Source organism: Theropithecus gelada, chromosome 1 (assembly GCF_003255815.1).
Source record: "Theropithecus gelada isolate Dixy chromosome 1, Tgel_1.0, whole genome shotgun sequence".
Taxonomy (NCBI): domain Eukaryota; kingdom Metazoa; phylum Chordata; class Mammalia; order Primates; family Cercopithecidae; genus Theropithecus; species Theropithecus gelada.
Window position 1 is genome coordinate 213,906,514 of NC_037668.1, and position 15,247 is coordinate 213,921,760.

A 15,247-nucleotide genomic window follows, 5' to 3' on the forward strand; every position below is an offset into this window, starting at 1 on the left:
TATGGATGAGTGAAAGGAAAATGGAAAGAGTAGGGAAAGCTATGGGGAGGTAACTGCAAATTGTGAAGGGAAATCTGTCGTGCCCACTTGGTGTTATGTTCATGACCATTCCGTAGTGACTCCGTGCTTTCCCTAGGTCAGTCTGTAGAAGTATTACACTCGAATATTGACATATGAGGTACTTATTTAGCTCTCTGTGTGTATGTGTGCAAGTGTCTGGCATACTTGACAGACAATGTGGCATGAAAGAACGAAGCGTTTTGCTTTCCCTAGCACCTCACCAAAGAGTAGGAACCTCCATTTCATCTAGAATTCCTAAGACAGGGAGGAACCAGAGAGGGCTGGAGATTGTTTTGCTACATAACATTGCTCTTCTCTTTCAAAGAGTTCGTTTTATTTTCTTGATTGGATAATTTCTTGTGGGATAAAATCATTGATGGGACCAGTCAATACATATAAACAGGAAGAAATCTGCTTACTAAGTTTTCTCTAAGGGAGATTTTCCAATCCAATATTACTTTTTAGTTACAAAGTTGATTTATTTCATAAAGAATATAGTAAGTGGATATGTATCAAGAAGTTCCTACTTGATTTCTTTCTTTGCAGGCTATGCACTTGATATATGGTTTGAAAAAAATTGCCTTGGATGGGTAACTTTTCTTTACCACAATATTGATTGTATAGTGGGTCAAATTGTGTCCCCTCAAATTATGTCCCCTGTGTTTGTAGTTAGATAGTTCAGTGTAAAGTAGAAGGCTTTTAACATATATTTTAAAAATTGTTAATTATCTGGACTCTATCATTTTAGAAAGAACTTTGTCATGCTTCTTTTCTTTTCTTTTTCTTTTTCTTTTTTTTTTTTTTTGAGATGGAGTCTCACCCTGTCACCCAGTTGGAGTGCAGTGGTGCGATTTCGGCTCACTGCAGCCTCCGCCTCCTGGGTTCAAGCGATTCTCATGCCTCAGCCTTCCGAGTAGCTGGGACTACAGGTGCATGCCACCATGCACAGCTAATTTTTGTATTTTTGGTAGAGACGGGGTTTTACTATGTTGGCCAGAGGGCCTTGAACTCCTGACCTCAGGTGATCTGCCCACCCTGGCCTCCCAAAGTGCTTGGTTTACAGGTGTGAGCCACTGTGCCTGGCCATGTTTCTTTTCTTTTTTTTTAAAAATCAATTTATGGTAATTTGTCCCCAGTTACTACTCAGTGAATGTTTGTATGACTGGATCCTGTAGTAATCAGTATCCAAGGTTTTATACATATGCATTTAAGCATATGTATTTTTAGGTGTGGTTGGAGATTATTATGTTTAAGCCTATTTGGAGATTATTTTATTTTTCTGATCCGATACATAATTTAATAAATTGCTAATATGTGTTGCCATTTATGTATCTTATTTCAGAGGGCAAAAAGGGGTAATGTTTTTCCCCTGCAATGCTCAATTCAAGCACATTGTTGCAAAAGTAGTAATGATAATTAGTGTTATTCTCCCCACCATGAAGTTTTCTGAGCTCAGAGGAAATGCTGCCAGTCAGTAGTTTCCTGGATTTTAGCATGCCTCCCAACAGTAAAGCTAGTTGAAACTTAGAAAAATAGATTTTTAGAAAACACACTCATGGCAGTCACTCTTTTTAAGACAATGACATACTTTCTTCGTGATTGATTTTTCCTCCTTTAAGAGGATTATGCTGTTTTACATATCCATTTTGACTTTCACAACTGGTCCTTTTTTTTTTTTTTTTTTATCACCAGTTTGGCAAACAGTGTTGGGTGACTCAGAATTCATTTTGAATTTGTATGATGGACTTTTATTAAAAAGGGTGACTCAGCTCAACTTTTCTGTCATGATTTTCTTTTCTTATCCTTCTCCTGTAGACGCACTGAATATTAATTAGTTCTATTGATGTGACTTGTATTTCTTCTGACCTCCTTTTCCTTTTCTCAAGAGCCAGAAGGAGTATAAAATTGGGAATCCGGCCCCGTGCGGTGGCTCACGCCTGTAATCCCAGTACTTTGGGAGGCCGAGGCAGGTGGAGCTTGAGGTCAGGAGTTTGAGACCAGCCTGACCAACATGGTGAAACCCCGTCTCTACTAAGAATATAAACATTAGCTGGGCATGGTGTGGGCGCCTCTAATCCTAGCTACTAGGCAGGCTGAGGTAGGAGAATCGCTTGAAGCCAAGAGGCGGACACTGCAGAGCGAGACTCCATCTCAAAAAAAAAAAAAAAAAGGGACTCTATGGCAAAGTGAAGGGATCCTGTACTGAGAAAACATCACTTAATTCAGGAGCTTAAGGAGTTTTTTTTGTTTTGTTTTGTGTTTTGTTTTATTTTAGATCCTCTCAATTTGTACTGGACTTTGGAAATCTGAAAGAAGATTTATTCTCCTGTTACTACCTTTATTGTCTAGATCGGGGTTGGCAAGTTTTTCTGTAAAGGGCCAGATAGAAAATATTTTAGGCTTTAGTAAATATTTTACAGTACCTGTCACAACTACTCAACTGCACTGTTGTGGTATAAAAGCAGCCATGGACAATATGCCACGAATAAGCAAGGCTGTGTTTCCTAATACAACTTTGTATTACAAAATGGAGCAGCTGGCCACGTTTGGCTGGCAGACTGAGGTTGGCTAGCCCCAGCTGTATACTCATGTAATATATAGATAGTGAATTTATTCTGTGAGCTTTTCTTTCTGTCTCTAACCATGTGTGGTCACCAGCCAGTCACACAATATTTATGGAATTTTTCTATGAAAAATATAGAGCCTTTTCTTGTTTTTGTGTAGCTGACTGTCGAAAGGGGCTACTGGGTGAACAGACACTGCGAGCGGTACAGTAGTTGATAAAGGGTGATAGAGGAGTTTTGAGGTTTTGAGTGGTCAAGTATGCCCAGGACCTGGAGGCCCAGTGTAGAGGACGAGGGACAGAAGAGACGTCTTAACAAAGGGTGCTGTGGCCAGGGGCGGTAGCTCACACCTGTAATCCCAACACTTCGGGAGGCCAAGGGGCGGATCACTTGAGGTCAGGAGTTTGAGATCAGCCTGGCCAACATGGTGAAACCTTGTCTCTGCTAAAAATACAAAAATTAGCTGGGTGCAGTTGTGTGCGCTGAGGCAGGAGAATTGCTTGAATCCGGGAGGCAGAGGTTGCAGTGAGCTGAGATTGTACCACTGCACTCCAGCCTGGGCGACAGAGCAAGACTCCATCTCAAAAAAAAATAAATAAATAAAAATAAATAAATAAGTAAATAAATAAATAACGAAAGGGAAGAAAAAAGAAAAGAGAAATGCTGCCTGGGACCCAGAGGCATTTGTGAAGACTTCTGGAAGAAGCGTTTAAGAAGTGAACCCTATCTCGGGGAGCCGCTGGAGGGCGTTCGGTGGAGTGTAATGTGGTCAGTTGCATGTTTTAGAGGGAGCATCCTGGGTGTTAGAGGAGTGTGGACGGAGAGGTGTGCTGTGTTTGTGGTTGGGATGCTGGAAGACTCTGAGGAAACCGTTGCAGCAATCCAGGAGAGACAGAATGCCTTCAAGAAGCTATGAAGGAGTTAGGTAGTAGAAAGTCCTTTTATTTTTAAAAAGTATTACATGTGGGTGGAGCACGGTGGCTCATGGCTGTAATCCCAGCACTTTGGGAGGCTCAGACGGGCAGATCACTTGAGGTCAGCAGTTTAAGACCAGCCTGGCCCAACGGGTGAAACCCCATCTCTACTAAAAAAAAAAAAAAATACAAAACTTAGTCAGGCATGGTGACGCATGCCTGTAGTCCCAGCTACTTGGGAGGCTGAGGCAAGAGAATCGCTTGAACCCGGGAGCTGGCGGTTGCAGTGGGCCAAGATTGTGTCACTGCACTTCAGCCTGGGCAAGAGAGCGAGACTCTGTCTCAAAACAAACAAACAAACAAAAAATCACATACGGTCACACAATTGTTTTCCCCCTTTTAAAAGACTTCCAAGTATCCAGGGAGTTGTGCTAGTGCAAGAATCAGAGCTTTTCCTTTAACAAATCATACATCTTAATTTTCTTTTCATAATACCATAATAGTTAATTAATAAAATAGTCTTATTTATATTTGGGAAAGAAATTTGGGATTAAAAAAGGCAGATTCTAATTATACTTGGATTAATATTGTTACTTCTACTAATCTCAAACTCTAAGAGTCAGACGGGCTTGTTAAACACAATTTGCTGGCCCCACCCCCGAGTGTCTGACTCAGCTGGTCTGAGTTAGGATCAGAGCATTTGCATTTCTAACAACTTCCCAGGTGATGCCCATGATGCCGGCTGCATTTCTAACAACTTCCCAGGTGATGCCCATGATGCCGGTTTGGTCCGGGGACCACACTTTAAGAAGCACTGCCTCAGAGGGTAGACGTGAGAAGCCTTGGGGATTTGGTGGCTCGTTTAAAGGTAAGGGAGCGGGCAGAGACAAGGAGGATGTCCAGGTTTCTGGTCTGAGCACTAGGGTACAGGGTGATGCAATTCGCTCTGTGTGTAAAATTCACAATGAGGAGCAGGTTGCGGGGATGATTCATTCAATTAAAATCCTACTGAATTTGAGGGTACCTCTTTAAATATATACAAAAAGGCAATTAGTTATTTGTATCTGAGGTCAGGAGAGAGAGCCTAGGAGGAGAAAGATTGATGAATCTTCAGTGTGCAGGTGATACTTGAAGCCGTTATGCTCTGGAAAGTGCCTATAGAGTGGGAAGCAAGAAGAGACTGACATGTAGATAAATACTTACCCAATTAGGGGGAAAAAGATACAAGGAGAATGATAAAGAGAAAAACACAAGATATTTTTTACAAAGGAAGGAGTGTTAGTGATATTCAGTGTTGCCAAGAGATCAAGATTAAGACTGAAAGCTATTGATAATACCCTTGTAGAGAGGAATTTGGAGCACTGAGAGCACTGCCCAGATTTCAGCAGGTTGAGGTTTGGAGACAGGGGTGTAGGGTGTGGTGGGAAGTTGGGAGGTGAAGTCAGTCCACGTGTATGATTAGCTCAAGAGCTTCTGTGCCAGCTCACTTGGGCTTTTTGCCCAGGTAGATGCATCGGAAGGTTAGTAAGGGTGGGAACTGAAGATACTAGCCTAAAGCGGTGGTTTAAAGAGTAGGCTACAAAGTCAGAAGACCAGAGAGGGTGAATGGCAGAAAGGAGGGCAGCCAAGATTCTCAAGGTCTGCAGGCTAAGGGGGTTCAGATAGGAAGCCTACAGGTATTGTTGGGTAGATAACTCGGTTTTAGTTGGTAAACTGCTGGAGGGTGTGGCCTGGTGAGTGGTCTGCTGGCTAAGATTGTGTGAAAGTGAGTGCTTGCATTGGCATACTCTCACTTTCTTTCTTCCTCTGGATGTGAATGATTTGCTGATCGTGGATCCCATTCCAGTATGTAACCTGTTTTCAGGTCATAGTCCGTTTTTTTGTATTGGTGCTTAAAAAACAAAACAAAACAAAACTGTTTTCAGTATTTAAAAACACATTAAGCTTTCTATGTACCAGGCTCTGTTTTAAGCACTTTACAATTATTAACTGTATTAATCTTCATTACAAGCCTGGTGAGATAGTTTTTATTTTCCTTTTGCAGAATGCACTGAAGCACAAGAAAATTATGTTCATTTTCTTCCTTGCTTTGAAGTTCCATTATCAGCGCAAAACCTTCGACTGCATTTTTGCATTTCTGGCTATCTCTGACCCTAACTTGCCGCAACACAGATCCATGCAGGTTGAAACACAAAGCTGTGTTCTCCTTTGGGTATATAGTGTGTAAAATGACTGCTGGGGCCTGCTGTTTTCCTGGGAGTGACTTCTCTTTCTGTGCTTTGTGTTTTTAATTCATGCTATTTACAGGATTTTATATGTAGAACAGCTGATGTCCAGGTTAAATGCTGTGGATGGGGGGGAGTCTCTTCCATTTAGCAGCAGTTTTCGATTTATGGTATTCCCTGATTCCCACTATCAAACATAGCCTATCCCAGGATGTGGGAAGAATTTTCCTGTTTTAATTATTTCAAGCCATGTGTCTGCACAGTGTACATATTTGACTAATTTGCTGTTTTATGAGGGAATAATAAAAATATCAAAACTGAAGAAGACCTTAGCAAGTATTTAATATAGCCCAGTTCTCTTAAATTGGCAAGCAAGGACATTGGAGCTCAAAAGGTGAAGCGACTTTTCTGTCCAAAATAGATTTGACAGAGCCAGGATCTTAGTCTCCTGCTGTTCAGGGCAATTTGCTTTTTCCCCACGCCACACTGCCTTCTATTAGAAAAGGAAATTGTTTTTCATTTAAAACAGAGTCTAACTTTCCTCATATTGTTGGTAGCTAATGGCCCTGTGCATTCATTAAATGTAGTTGGGTAACAAGTATTTCTTTAATAAACTAATTACCTCACTTCTGGGTCAGGTCGATGTGTTATGAATAATCCTGGACATTTTTAGATTTTACTTTTAAGAAAATACTAGGCATTCAAAGGGATGCTTTTAAGAAAATACTAGGGATTCAAAGATGGAAGACAGCCTAAGACAAGAGTGGAGCTTAGCATGATAATCTGCATGAGAAATCTGCATGAAAAATAACAGACGACGGTATTTTATTTATTTGTTTGTTTGTTTATTTATTTATTTTTGAGATGGAGTCTCTCTCTGTCATCCAGGCTGGAGTGCAAAGGCACGATCTCAGCTCACTGCAAACTCCTCCCCCTGCAAACTCGACCCCAAGGTTCTAGCTATTCTCCTACCTCAGCCTCCTGAGTAGCTGGGATTACAGGTGCCCGCCACCACACGCAGCTACCTTTTTTGTATTTTTAGTAGAGACGAGGTTTCACCAGGTTGGCCAGGATGGTCTTGAACTCCTGACCTCAGAAAATCCACCCGCCGTGGCCTCCCGAAGTGCTGGGATTACACGCGTGAGCCATGACGCCCAGCCATATACTTTAAATACCATGGTGAAATGAGAACTTTGAAGAGTTTTAAGTGTCTCCTATGTTTGCATTTTGTGCAGTGAAATGAAGGGGACAGGATAGTCGCTGAGACTGGATTTCACTGTCTCCTCTTAGGACAGGAGAGAATGTGTCTATGTGGCACGTTGGGCAGGGCTCACATGGGGCTTCTGAGGGAAGTCCTCAGAAGTTGGGTGGTTGAGTTGGGACATTTGGCCTGGGGGAACCAGATGCTCAAAGCCACAATTTCTAAGGCAATTTAGACTTAGCTCCCATGATGCTTTGTGTGGAAAAACTTGGCAACACTGATTCACTTGGAAGTAGCTACATGAGACGAGGACAGTTTTGATCAGACTGATGGGATGTGCTTTGGGTGCAGATCATAAATATATCAGAGTCTCCCTGTAGCTTTGAAGTTGCAAGAGGGCTGTGTTTAAGCCTGTAGGTAGGAGTACGGTGGCTTCATTGTCATCACTGTTTTCTGATATTGAGCTGCTCATGGTCCTAGTTAGGCTGTACTGAGGCTCCTACTGACCCAGTCAGGAGCATGAAAAGAGGGTGTCTTTGAAAAAAACAAAGCTGCTAGTGCAAAGCCAAAATATAGCTGAGATTAAAGACTATAACGAACTGAGCTATTTTGAATCTGAAAGTTACCTCATGTTTTGGTAAATATTAATTGTATTTTGATTATATTTACTGAAGACGGATGGACAAGAGGACTTCTGAGCCATGGTCCCAGGGTCACGGGACAAGTGGAGAAAACCTTTTTTTATTTATTTATTTATATATATTTTTTTGGGGGGGGGGCGGATAAAGGTCTTTATTGAACAACCTTATCTGACTCAGTAACAAAAGAGCAGGAGGCAACAATTCCCCCAGAAGTCTGCAGCCGTGTCCACCCTTGGCAGCAGGATGCATGGCCCACTGATACATCAGCTGCAGTTCAGAGCCCCTGGTGGTCACTTAAAGATCATAATTGGGGTTCTTCCGAAGGATAACAAAACCTTCCAGCACAGGGGTAACAGGAAGAAATTCCTCAGTGGCCAATTCTGCCCGTTCCGCCTGGGCCAACAACACTGGGGTTGTATGTGTCTGGATCCCTGTGATGGTCTTGGGCTTGCCAGCCTGGCCCACCACGTCCACTGCCTGGTCCACACAGACAGACACTGGCAACGGCCACAGGTCCTCATCAAACATAACCAGCGTTCGGGGCTGCATGGCAGCCACAAGCCCACACAATACATAGTGTGATTTGCCCAGAATAATGTTTCGAACATCCAGGAAAGAAACAAGCACAGTGAACAGCCCAGCCACGGCCACTGGACTCATAAGTTGCCGGTCACTGTGGTAGGGGCAGAGGGTAAGTGTACCCTTTCCTAAATGTGCCAGGCCTTGTGCCAAGCACATCATGAAGAGGTGGTTGGGGTCCTTGGCGTGATATTGAGCTAACTGGTGCAACATTACAACCAGACGGGCATTATTGGTACCACTGCCCACCATGCCCATGGCAAAAATGGAGTTATAGGAAACTTCTGGATCAGCATCATGAGAGAATTTGCTTAGGGTATGCAGAATGTTGAGTTGTGGGTTTGAAACAGTGACGAGGGCCAGTGCTCAAGGTACAGCCCTCCGGAGTGTAGGTTCCCCATGTCTCAGCCAGTGGCCGGAGGTTCGTAGTGCCATCTCTGCACCAGTCTCCCCCATAGCAATAAGGACAATCCCCAGAACAGCCACTCCCTGATGCGCTCCCATGTTTCTTTCCCAGAAAGAAAGCAGGAGTTTCCTTTTTGTCCTTGTCCTTCTTTTCCTTCTTGTCTTTGTCTTCCTCCTCCTTTTTGGAGTCAACGTGTTCACTACAAATGTGGAGCAGCTGCTGCACCTTCAGCGCATTCCCAGAGCCTGCATATGCACACACATCCGCCAGTGTGTCGGCAAAACTGCGGAATGGCTCTGACGCGACCTCCAGTGCGGCCAGGATTGCCTCGATGGCCTCACCCTTCCCCAGGTGATTGAGACCCAGTCCAAGAGGAAGCCAACGAGTGTAAGTGACCTTGAGCTCAGTCTCTCACTTCTCCATGATGGTCTGAAGGATAGTGGAAGTTACATCTCCATTGCAGGACCCCACTGCCATCATTCCAGAGACTAGAGCTGTCCCACCTGCCACCTCCATGCTGGACTTTGAATCTCCTATCACAGGCAGCAGCAGTGTTAGGACATCTTCACGATTTGAGCCAGCGTAGGCCAAGCCTAGCCCAAAGATGGAACTACGTTTCATGGTGTTGCTTTGTGGAGAACATAATCTGAGAGCAGTCCCAGAGCAGGGTCACACTCATTCCGGACCCCAGAGTTCACTTTGCCTGTGAGCTCCTGACTTAATGTAGTCCTCACAGGAGTACAGGTACTTGTCAGTCTGGGTGAAGCCACTATCCACATCCCACAGCAGAATCATCCCCAGAGATGCATCCACACTCGACGTTCCGTGGTCCTTGTTCTTATAAAGCCATTTGTTGCCATCATCTGTTAGCAGCTTGTCTTGGCCAAAAGCTGCATTCACAAAAGAGGAGGCCAGGTTCATGCGGGCAGAGTCCACCTGAGAGCCACTACCCCCAAACCTGGTGCTCTCTAGGTGGGTTTTGCAGATGTCCTCAGGCACCTTGGGCTCCATGATGTCCGGCTCCTGAGCTAAGGCCAAGAAGTTGCTGTTGAGCGGTACACTGGACACGATCTCTGCCAGGTGCTCATACTCCTCAACACCTTCCCTCAGCTCCAGGAACACCCCGTGCCGGCCTAGCATGAATGCCATCTGTTTCCGTACTACCACATCCTTGCAGGATGTGAAGATGTCTTCTACCATCTCCGTGTCATTGAGCATCGAGGCCAATCTCAGGACTTCAGGGAAGCAGCTAAACTTTCAGAACACACCCAGGGCACAGCGCAGTAGGGCTGAGTTGTCAGACTCAGGCACGTCATTCACATAACTGGTGAGATAAAGGCAGACCTTTGTGTGTGAATTCTCATCGATGTCCTTCTCCAGCATGTCTACCTGCTCAATTTCCATAAGCAGGTTGCAGGCCTCATGCTCTGCATTGTGGGCCATGTTGTAGGGGATGATTTCCTTCACCAGAGTGAGCAGTGGCTCCTGCTGGACCTTCTCTGCGTCATCCAGCTCCTGCCACTCCTTAGCCACTTCTCCTGCCAGATGCCTGACATACTCATGACCCCATGATGCCAACTCCTTCTGGGAGCCTACTGGCTGATACCTGAGGCACTCACGCTCCCCACTCACGGCCATGGCCAAAACAGAGATGATGGCAGCAGCAAAATGCTTATTCTCCCCAGGGGCCACATTCTCAAAGATTTCCTTCAGTTTGCCGTAGTGTGGATGCAGAAATTGAGAGGCTTGGGCAATGAAGTCATAGAAGTTGTAGAAGAACGAATCTGCCTTCGCAATTCCTCCAGCACTGGTCGATACAGGGATGTGTCCTTCTCCCCGAGTCATTCCACGAGCATCTTCAGTTCATCTCGAAGCTGTTTCTCCTCCTCAGACAGCTCCTGTTTTTTGTCCTTGTCCCCAGCATCCTGCCACTCCTTGCCGCTTGACTTCTTGTCGGCGCCGCTGGGGAGCCGCCGTTGGGGGCTGCACTGGCGTCTTGTCCCGGCCTCCCTCCTCCACCTCTGCTGCTACTGCCCTTTATGTTTTAATTTTCATGGGTACATCATAGTGTGTGTGTGTGTGTGTGTGTGTGTGTGTGTGTGTATGTGTGCGTATATATATGTATGTGTGTATCTCTGTGTGTGTGTGTGTATATGGGAAAAACTTTCTTTAGTATTGTATTTGAAATGCACCTAATGTTTTTACTACAATGAGGCAATTTTTCTTTTTCTTTTTTTTTTTTTTTTTTTTGAGACAGGGTCTGGCTCTGTGACCCAGACTGGAGTGTAGTGGTACAATTATATGACACTGCAGCTTCAGACTGTTGAGTAGCGAGGACCACAGGCATGTACCACCACACTCTGCTCATTTTTATATATTTTGTAGAGACAGGCTCTGGCTGTGTTGCGCAGGCTGGTCTTGAACTCCTGGCCTCAAGTGATCCTCCTGCCTCAGCCTCCCAAAGTCCTGGAATCACAGGTGTGAGTGAGGGCGCTGGGACAATGAGGCAATTTTCATATTCAAAATAGGTGGCAGCCGAAGCCAGGCCACGGGTCGAGGCAGAAACCTTGCGTTATGAGCCTTAGAAAGCTACAACATTTGACACAATCCCCTGCAGACAGGGGTGCTCGGGAGACAGGTTTGGAGCTTCATGCATCAATTAGCTGGTCTTTGAGGGTGACATCTGTTGGTACACATAATCACTCTTCTTCCCGGGTGTCAATTGTGTAACTGAAAGATGGGATCTACATATGCCACGTTCAAAATGATTTTAAAAAAACAGTATGGCCGGGTGCAGTGGCTCACACTTGTAATCCCTGCACTTTGGGAGGCCAAGGCAGGCAGATCACAAAGTCAGGAGATCGAGACCATCCTGGCTAACATGGTGAAACCCTGTGTCTACTAATAAAATAATACAAAAAATCAGCCGAGCTTGGTGGTACGTGCCTATAGTCCCAGCTACTCGGGAGGCTGAGGCAGGAGAATTGCTTGAACCCAGGAGGCGGAGGTTGCAGTGAGCTGAGATCATGCCACTGCACTCCAGCCTGGGCGACAGAGCGAGACTCTGTCTCAAAAAAAAAAAAAAAAAAAAAAAAAAAAAAAAGTATGGCCAGACACAGTGACTCACACTGTAATCCCAGCACTTTGGGAGGCCAAGGTGGGCAGATCACTTGAGGTCAGGAGCTCAAGACCAGGCTAGCCAACATGGTGAAACCCCGTCTCTACTAAAAATACAAAAAATTAGCCAGGCGTGGTGGCATGTAACTCTAGTCCCAGCTACTAGAGAGGCTGAGATGGGAGAATCGCTTGAACACAGGAGGCGGATGTTGCAGTAAGCTGAGACTTTGTCTCAAAAAATAAAAATAAAAATAAATAGTATATAGTGAAGAGTAGAGTGCCTAATTTACTATGTAGTAAGAAAACATTCACTTTCCTTATAGGCTGTTTTGAGTTTATTTAGGAACTTGCCCCCAAATAAGTGAACACCAATCTAGTATCATTTTTGTACCATTTCACTTGACAGTTGTTATAGGGTCTGTTCTTTAAAATGGAATCTGGATAGAATGGGAATTTCAGACTCATTTTGGAGATAAGCTGTAAAGAACTAATGGAGGATGATGTTCTCCTCCGGGTAAGATGGAAGATGGGGCAATTAGACCCCATGGTGAATGCAGATTAATGAATCTAAGTGGGTCTGTTTGTTTTTTTCCAGTTTAGTTGGCCAGCGTGGAGGAGCGAGTCATAGAAAATTGGGGCTTTTAATTTCTTGTTTCTTCATGCCATGACATTCAGTACTGACTGAGGGTCAAGTCCTGTGTTAAGTACTTAACACGATCACTTCAATTAATTGGTCTTAAATAACTCAGTTAATCTGACTTCCATTTTCTGATGTGAAAAGAGACTTAGGGTAACTTGCCCAGAGTCGATTGTTTTGTAAGCTGGAGAAGATGGAATTCCAACCCACAAAGGCTGACTCTACTTCTTGTGCCCTTTCTCCACCCTCCATAGCCAATCTGTTGACCTTTTGTCTCTTTCTGTTGCCATCACTCTGGTCTAAGTCACCTTAGTGTTGAGCTTGGTCTCAAGCGATAGTCCCCTAATTAGTCTCCGTGGGTCCACTCTGCTCCCTATGGTTCCTTCTCCACAAAAGAGTTTTTTTTTTCTTCTTTTTAAAAGAGGATTTCTCTCTGTTACCCAGGCTGGAGTGCAATGGAGCAATCATAGCTTACTGCAGCCTCAAACTCCCGGACTCAAGTAATCCTCCCACCTGGGCCCCCCAACGTGCTAGGAATACAGGTGTGAGCCATTGCACCTGGCCCTGATTTTTAAAAACCAAGTCCAATCTTGTTACACTTGGAGATGCTTTACCCTAGGGTGCTACTGTAGCTCTTATTTGTGATCTACAGGGACCTCCCTTAGCTACCTCCTGGCTAGGTCGGCAGCTTCATCTTATGCTAGTCCGTGATACTGTGCTACCTGGCAATATTTATAAAATGCAAATTCTTGGGCTCTGCTTCTGGAAAGTCTGATGGACTAGATCTGAGACTGGGCTCTGGGAATATGAATTTTTGATAAGCCAGATTTGCGAAAGTCTTGCTCTAGAAAGTGTGTTCTGTGAATATTAGTTGCTACTTCGCCATGGAAGCTGCTCTTGTCTTTTATTTCACTCACCTTTGAATTCTCAAGAGTTACAATACAGTCTGCTCATGAGAAGTGCTGTGCCAGAGCTAAGCCTTAATAACAAAACAGTTTCCCTGGATTGATCATTATGGCTTTGGTTAACTTCCTGTGTGTAATTGAGAAACTGCTCAGCCAAGAGAGACGGAGAGACACATGGAGAGACACACGGAGAGACACAGAGACAGAGAGAGAGAGAGAGAAAGAAAGAGGAAGAAAGAGAGAGAAAAAGAGAGAGAGAGGGAGAGAGAGAGAGAGACTGAGACTGAGTTTGTCTCCAGTTGGGGTTAACAGAATTTTCGGTGGAATTAACACCACTTTTTATTTCTTACAAGAACTTTCTCTATTTAACCTTTTCTCTATTTGAAAAACCTTGAGATGTAAAATGCAGATGTTCATGCCCAGATATGTTGCTGAATAAAAACTCTATATTGGCCGGGCACAGTGGCTTGCGCCTGTAATCCCAGCACTTTGGGAGGCGGAGGCGGGTTGATCACGAGGTCAGGAAATCGAGACCATCCTGGCTAACACAGTGAAACCCCTAAAAATGCAAAAAATTAGCTGGGCGTGGCGGCGGGCGCCTGTAGTCCCAGCTACTCGGGAGGCTGAGGCAGGAGAATGATGTGAACCTGGGAGGCGGAGCTTGCAGTGAGCCGAGATCGTGCCACTGCACTCCAGCCTGGAAGACAGAGCGAGACTCTGTCTTGAAAAAACAAAAAACAAAAATCTCTGTATATTAAATGTAATCTTATTCAATATATACTGTACCCATAAGCCTAAACCCCAGGGTTTTTCTTCCTTTTGCTTCTTCCTTTATATATTAACACGTTTTTTGAAATGTGCTTTTGAAATACAAGGGGTTGTAAAACATTGAACTTACAGAATGTGGAGAATAAAATAACCATTTTTGTACTTATCAAAGTTTCAAACAACCCTACAAAAGTTTGGAAAACTTTTTCAAGAATCTTGTCTGTAAGGTTTATATTCTAGATTAAGAAGTTATTATGTAATGCACATACAGATATAGATAAAATTACTTTTCACAGATTAATTTTTACAGATATTTTTGTCTACCTTTATCACCAAGTATTTGATTTGTAAGTTATTTAGTTGCACCTCATATGTGTGCATAAAATGAACAAGGTACTATTTATGTCACATTATTTCAGTTCTTTGTTTTTGGTTAATTCTAGCGTTTGTACTGCGTTAAATTATTTTATTGCAGTGTTGATTTTTATTTTCCCCATTTGCACTGAAGAGAATGTTAGGTTGACATTTCTTCCTGGCATGTCTCTAAGCTCAGCAAATATAGCAACCGAGGTGCTAAATTTCAGTCAAAAATAGAACCCCTCAGCCTCATTTTGGAAATTTCTTCTCATTCATGCACAGGGATTCTAGTGTCAAATTTTTAGCTCTGCCCCCTGCTGGTCATTTCAAATTATGCAGAAGAATTCTCAGAATAGTGTTCATTTCCAAATAGAAGGAGTTTCAGGAAGGCGTCTGAAAATTTCACCACTGCAAAATATATTCCAGGAAAATTAATTGTAATAGCTTTACATTTTAAAATTAAAAATTCTTTGAGGTAAAGTTTTGAAATTAGAGAGGAGTGAAATCTTTATAGATTATTCAAGAAAAAAAGCATTTGTGTTTTTTTTTCCCCCAAGTACAGGTGAAAACAAATATGGTTACAGTAAAGGTAACAATAACATTAGAGAAAACAATCTGATATGTATAAATGCTAATGTTGATTAAGTATTTTTTGTCCTCTTCTGATATAGCATTTACTCCATTAAAGTCTCTTGATAGGTTAAAATAACACAACTTCCTTTTCAGATAAAATGGATTTTCAATTAAGTTGTATTTGCTAAAGGGTTATATGCTCCTTTAGCTAAATGATTAACCGTTATTGAAATATGTTTTCACTTTTAAGGATGTGACCAAAAATTTTGTACAGAAGCTTATATCAAGATACAAAGATCA

General features: G+C 43.4%; 1 protein-coding gene and 1 pseudogene across 3 annotated transcripts in view; one reads left to right on the top strand and one right to left on the bottom strand.

Moving 5' to 3' along the window:
- The window catches only part of FMN2 (formin 2), a 399,343-nt gene that overhangs the window by 45,049 nt on the left and 339,047 nt on the right, over positions 1-15,247 (top strand). The window lies entirely within an intron of this gene.
- LOC112610145 lies at positions 7,745-10,619 on the bottom strand (annotated as a pseudogene). The gene has a single exon (XR_003116285.1). The product of XR_003116285.1 is annotated as a 26S proteasome non-ATPase regulatory subunit 2 pseudogene (transcript).